Source organism: Nomascus leucogenys, chromosome 8 (genome assembly GCF_006542625.1).
Source record: "Nomascus leucogenys isolate Asia chromosome 8, Asia_NLE_v1, whole genome shotgun sequence".
NCBI lineage: Eukaryota > Metazoa > Chordata > Mammalia > Primates > Hylobatidae > Nomascus > Nomascus leucogenys.
The window spans coordinates 52,480,123-52,485,974 of NC_044388.1; the positions used below are offsets into that span (position 1 = coordinate 52,480,123).

The 5,852-nt window shown below is 37.4% G+C and overlaps 1 protein-coding gene across 3 annotated transcripts in view; it reads left to right on the top strand.

The window, feature by feature from the left end:
- The window catches only part of C8H6orf201 (chromosome 8 C6orf201 homolog), a 51,143-nt gene that overhangs the window by 29,597 nt on the left and 15,694 nt on the right, over positions 1-5,852 (top strand). Inside the window, exon 4 of one of the 3 annotated variants that reach the window (XR_004031354.1) lies at positions 5,567-5,823. The exons of the other annotated variants lie outside the window; for them this stretch is intronic. The gene's annotated coding sequence lies outside the window, so the exon portion shown is untranslated. The remainder of the gene's footprint in view (positions 1-5,566; positions 5,824-5,852) is intronic. 3 annotated transcript variants of the gene reach the window in all.

Consider the following 5,852-nt stretch of genomic DNA (forward strand, 5'->3'; position numbering starts at 1 on the left):
ATTGCTAGTATTTATTTATCTTTAATCTTTATTTTTTCCTTCTTTCTGCTAGTTTGGTTTTAGTTTGTTCGTTTTCTAGTTTCTTATGGCGTAAATCTAGGCTGTTTATTCAAAATCTTTCTTTTTTCTTAATGTGTTTGCAGCTGCAAATTTCCATTTTAGCACTGCTTTCAGATCCTCCCATAAGTTTTGGTTTGTCGTGTTTTCATTTGTGTCAAGATGTTTTAAATTTTTTCTTTGTGATTTTTCTTGACCCATTGGTTATTTAAAAAGGTGTTAATTTCTACATACTTGTGAATTGTCCAGGTTTTTGCTGTTAACTTCGTTTCATTTCATTGTGATCAGAAATGATATTTTGTATTTCAATTTTTAAATCTATTAAGATGTCCTGTGGCTTAACATATGGAAAATGCTCCATGTGCACTTAAAAAATACATATTCTGTTGTCATTAAGTGCAGTGTACTGTATGTGTCTGTTGGGTCCAGTGGATCGATAGTGTTTTTTAAGTCCTATATTCCCCTATGACCTTCTGCCTGGTTCTCTATCCACTGAAGAAAGTGGAGGTATTGAAGTTTTCTACTATTATTGTAGAGCCATTTATTCTTCAATTCTGTCAATGTTTGCTTCATATATTTTGGAGCTCTAATATTTAGTGCATATGTTTATAATTGTCATATCTTCTTGGTAAATTGAGCCTTTTAGCATTATATTATAGCTGTCTTTGCCTCTATTTAACAGTTTTTGACTTAAAGTCTATTTTGTCAATTAGTATAGCCATTTCTGCTCTCTTTTTATTACTATTGGCATGGAATATCTTTTTAATCCTTCCACTTTCACCCTACTCATATCCTTAGATCTAAAGTGAGACTCCTTTAGACAGTATATAGTTGATCCTGGTTTTATATCCACTCTGCCAACTTATGATTTTTGATATGTTTTCAATCCAATTACATTTAAAGTAATTGCTAAAAAGAAAGCAATTAGTTTTGCCATTTTGTTGTTTTCTGTGTCCCTTACAGCTTTTTTCTCCCTCATTTCCTTGATTACTGCCTTCCTTCCTTTATGTTTGAAGTTGTTGTAATGGCATACTTTGATTCCTTTCTCACTTCTGCTTGCGTATATTTTCTTGGTGTTTACCATGGGCATTACATATAACATCCTAGAGTTATGATGATCTATCTTAATTGATACCAACTTAACTTCAATTGCATATAAAAACTCTACTTCCTTAAAGCTTTTGTCCCCTTATGTTATTGATATCACAAATTATACTGTTTAATATTATATATTCATTAACATAGATTCATAATTATTTTATGCAGTTGTCTCTTAAATCCTGTAGAAAATCAAAAGTGGAGTTATAAACCAAAATTACATTAATACTGTTTTTATATTTGTTCATATATTTACCTTTACTGGAGAACTTTATATTTTCATATGTTTTCCAGTTACTATCTAGCATTATTTCATTTCAAACTGAAGGACTTCCTTTAACATTTCTTGTACGACAGGTGTAGTAATAATAAATTCCCTCAGCTTTTGTTTTTATGGGAATGTCTTAATTTCTCCCTCATTTTTGAAGAAACATTTTACCAGGTATAGAACTCTAATTTGACAATTTTTTTTTTAATTTTCAGCACGTTAAATATATCACCCCACTGCCTCTAGTCTCCAAGGTTCTTGCTGAAATAATACTCTAATAGTCTTATTGCAGATCTCTTGTACACAGTCACTTTTCTCTTGATGCCTTCCAAGATTCTCTTTATCTTGCACTTTGGCCAACTTTGATTATGTGTCTTCGTATGGGTCTCTTCAGGTTTGTCCTACTTGGAGACCATTGAGCTTGGATTTGTATATCCATGTCTTTCCTCATATTTGGCAGGTTTTCAGCTATTATTTATTCAAATAGTCTCTCTTCTCATTTTTCTCGCCTCCTTCTGGGACTCCCATTATGCATATATTGGTCAGCATAATGGCATCTCATAAGTCCCTAAGCCTCTGTTCACTTTTTCTGCTGTATGCTTCTCAAATTCAATAATTTTAAATGAGCTGTTTTCAAATTTGCCTGTTCTTTCTTCTACTTATTTGAGTTTGCTGTTGAACTTCTCTAATAAAATTTTCAAATCAGTTATTATACTTTTCAGCTCAATAATTTTTTTTTTATAATTTCTTTGTTGATATTCTCATTTTGTTCATATGTTTTCTTGACTTTCCTTTGTTCTTTGTTCATGTTTTTCTACAGTTCTGGGAGTATATTTGACAGTTGTGGGTTTTGTTGTTGTTGTTTGTTGTTGTTGTTTTGAGACAGAGTCTCACTCTGTTGCTCAGGCTGGAGCGCAGTCATGTGATCTTGGCTCACTGCAACCTCTACCTCCTGGGTTCCAGTGATTCTCATGCCTCAGCCTCCTGAGTAGCTGGGATTACAGGTGTGCAGCACCATGCCCTGCTAATTTTTTTGTATTTTTAGTAGAGATGGGGTTTCACTGTGTTGGCCAGGCTAGTCTCAAACTCCTGGCCTCAAGTGATCTGACTGCCTTGGCCTCCCAAAGTGCTGGGATTACAGGCATGAGCCATCGCACCTGGCTGGCAGTTGTTTTAAAGTCTAGTAAGCCTGATGCCTGTGTTTCATCCAGAACTGTTTCTGGAGATGTGTTTTGTTCGTTTGAATGGGCCATCTTTCCCTGGTTCTTTGCATGCCTTATGATCTTTTTTTGAAAACTGGGTATTTAAAAAAAATATGGCCACTCTCCCAGTCTTTGCAGACTGGTATGTAAGACCTCGCTGATTTGTGAGCCCATGAGATCTTCACTAATCTGAGATTAGTCCAGGTCTTCTCAGGTCTTTTCTAGGCATGTTTCCTTCCTGTGAATGTGTGTGTGCTCCCCGTCCCCATCACAGGTAATTTTAAAGGTCTTCATTTCCTAAAGAGTCTCACTGTAGCTTTTTCTTAGGGCCTTAGGTATTCTATTGTATTCCTCTGTAATCTCCTGTCCTCAGAAGTCCACAGGGCAGCAATCCCTGTGTAGTTTTCATGTGCTGTATTGCTCACCACTGCCTTCTGTGGCTTCCAGCCTGAAATCAAAACTATTTTCTGTTTCCTGTCTGATATCTGAGTTGGCCATTACAGACACCAGTTTTGTAGGCAGCCCACAGACAGGCCAGGATGTTGCAACAAGTTTCACTCTGCTCCTTCTGTCCTGAGGGAAGGAACAGGGCATTGGGCCAATTGCTTCTGATTGCACCACACAGGGAAGTGGGCAAGAGCAAATATTACAAAAATTCCTACTTTTTTTTTTTTTTTTTTGAGATGGAGTCTCACTCTGTCACCCAGGCTGGAGTATAGTAGCACAATCTTGGCTCACAGCAACCTCCACCTCCCAGGTTCAAGCGATTCTTCTGCCTCAGCCTCCCGAGTAGCTAGGACTACAGGCATGTGCCACCACACCCGGCTAATTTTTTGTATTTTTAGTAGAGACGGGGTTTCACCATGTTGACCAGGCTGGTCTCGGACTCCTGACCTCGTGATCCGCCCGCCTTGGCCTCTCAAAGTGCTGGGATTACAGGTGTGAGCCACCGCGCCTGGCCAATTCCTACCATTTTTAAGGTGACTTTCTTGATTGGGCATTCGCTTGTTTGCTGGAGATATTTAACTAGTTTCCAGAACTCATAAAGTTATTTTAGTCAGTCTGTATTTGACATTTCCATGGGAGTATGAGGACCTAGAACTTCCTCTTCTGTTATCTTGCTGATATCACTGTTTATTCATTTTTTCCTTGTATTTCCTTATCTCTGTTCTTCATATTAAATTCTATTGATATATCTTCAAGGTTCATTGACTCCTTCCTTTTTCATCTAGTTTGCATCTAGTGAGTCTCTTCAGTGAATTTTTATTTTTTACATTTTTAGTTCTTTGGTTTTCTTTTCAACATTTCTCTTTTGAAAATTCACATATTTTAAAATCATTTCTAGTGTATTTTTCTTGACCTCATGGGATGTAGTAATAAGAACTAAAGACTGTGTGTGACAATTCCAAAGTCCAGGTCATCTCAGGATTGACATGTGCAGATTGTCTATTTCACCCAAGTGTTCACATTTCCATGTTTGTTTGTTTTTGTCACATAATTTTGTAAATATTATGTCATATGGATCCTGGATCCATATGACAGCTTCTTCTTAGGGCCTTAGATATTCTATTGTATGGATGGATCCAATATTATGTCATATGGATCCTGGATATTTACTATATTTACTATATTGTGGCATTGGATGGAAGTCATGTTTTTGGGGATCATGTTACAATCATCTGGAAAATGCTGTTTTTGTTTTAGCAAGAAATCAATCTGGTTAGGTTCAGACTACAAGCTGTCTTGATCTTCTGTGGGTGGTGGTTAAAATCCCAGTACACTTCGCAAAGCCTTTGCTGTGCTGGTTTGAGTCTGTCTCACTTATGAATCAGACTTATCTAGGTTCATACGCAGAATTAGAGCTTCTTTCTCTGGCTCTGGGATTCTCTTCTTGCTTTCCCTCTTTAATCCCCAGAGGGCCCTTTTCCTTTTCAAGGTGTTTTTGTTTTCCTCAACTTCTATTTGGCTGGCCACTCCATGGTCACCACAGCGCTGCTCCACAATAGGGGTGTGCCTCGGAGGCAGAAGTATTAGGTTGGTGCAAAAGTAAGTGCAGTTTTTGCCATTACTTCTAATACCATGCTCAGGAGATAGATTCCAGCAATTGTGTTTATTTCTTGTAATCTGGGAAACTTATGCTTGTGCAGTTGCTTCTCTGTATTTTGACACCCTTTCACAATCCACCTGCTTTTGATTAATTTCAGCATGCTCAGGTAGTTCTTTTTCATATTTCTTCTAGAGATTTTAGTTGTAATTTGTGGGAGGAATGGGCAGTAGTTGGCTTGTGCTGCCATTGTGGAATGAGAACTCTGCCTGGATTTTTATCTTCATTTTGACATTTACTGGGAGTTTGACTCTGGAGAAGCTAGTTTAATCTCCGTGCCTCGGGATGCCTACTTGAAAATGGGTAGTAGCAACAGACCTACCTCATTTTTAATTTTTGGCATTGTTTTTGGTGGATAAAATATGATAATGGGCAGTAAGCACTAGTAACTGCTCAATTGAAACTAATGCTTATTTCTATTCTTATATTTTCTATAAAACTGAACATCTTGGATTACAATTACTGGAATAAAAAATTTAGAACTAAAAAGTTAAGAGATTTGGTGACTTAGCTAACTTTGACCTTGAAGGAAAGGTCAAAAGGAAGACTAAGAAAAGCAAAATATCCCATCCTCTTCTGTAGCCCTTGGAATTACACCCTCAGTCCTTGTCAAGTGATAGCTATGAATCAAAACAGGATGTTGCAAGGACAATCAAGGCAGCTTGCAGGTATGCCCTTCATAAAGTACCACATTAAACAAGAATGGGACTCTAACAAATAAGAAAACAATTACTGATACAGAGCATTGCTTTCCAATGAAATGACCCAGTTTTCCCTTCATGCCTCTTTATTAAATTGTGCAAAAAAACCCAACTAAGATTCTTATTTGTTTTCTAGTAATACTATTCCTTCCATTTTACTCCCTTGCTAGATGGCTGAAAAAGAACATGCAACCCACTGAAGACCTCAAGTCAGTGATCTCTAGGCTGTCAGCATTTGGCCCAATTCAGTCAGTCACTGTTTGTGGACATCAAAGTGCTATAGTGGCATTCACAGACATGACTTCAGCCTGTAATGCTGTGAGTGCTTTTCAAAGTAGGACTCCAGGCACCATGTTCCAGTGTTCCTGGCAACAACGATTCATGTCAAAAGACGTAAGACTCTCTACTACCAAACACCTACG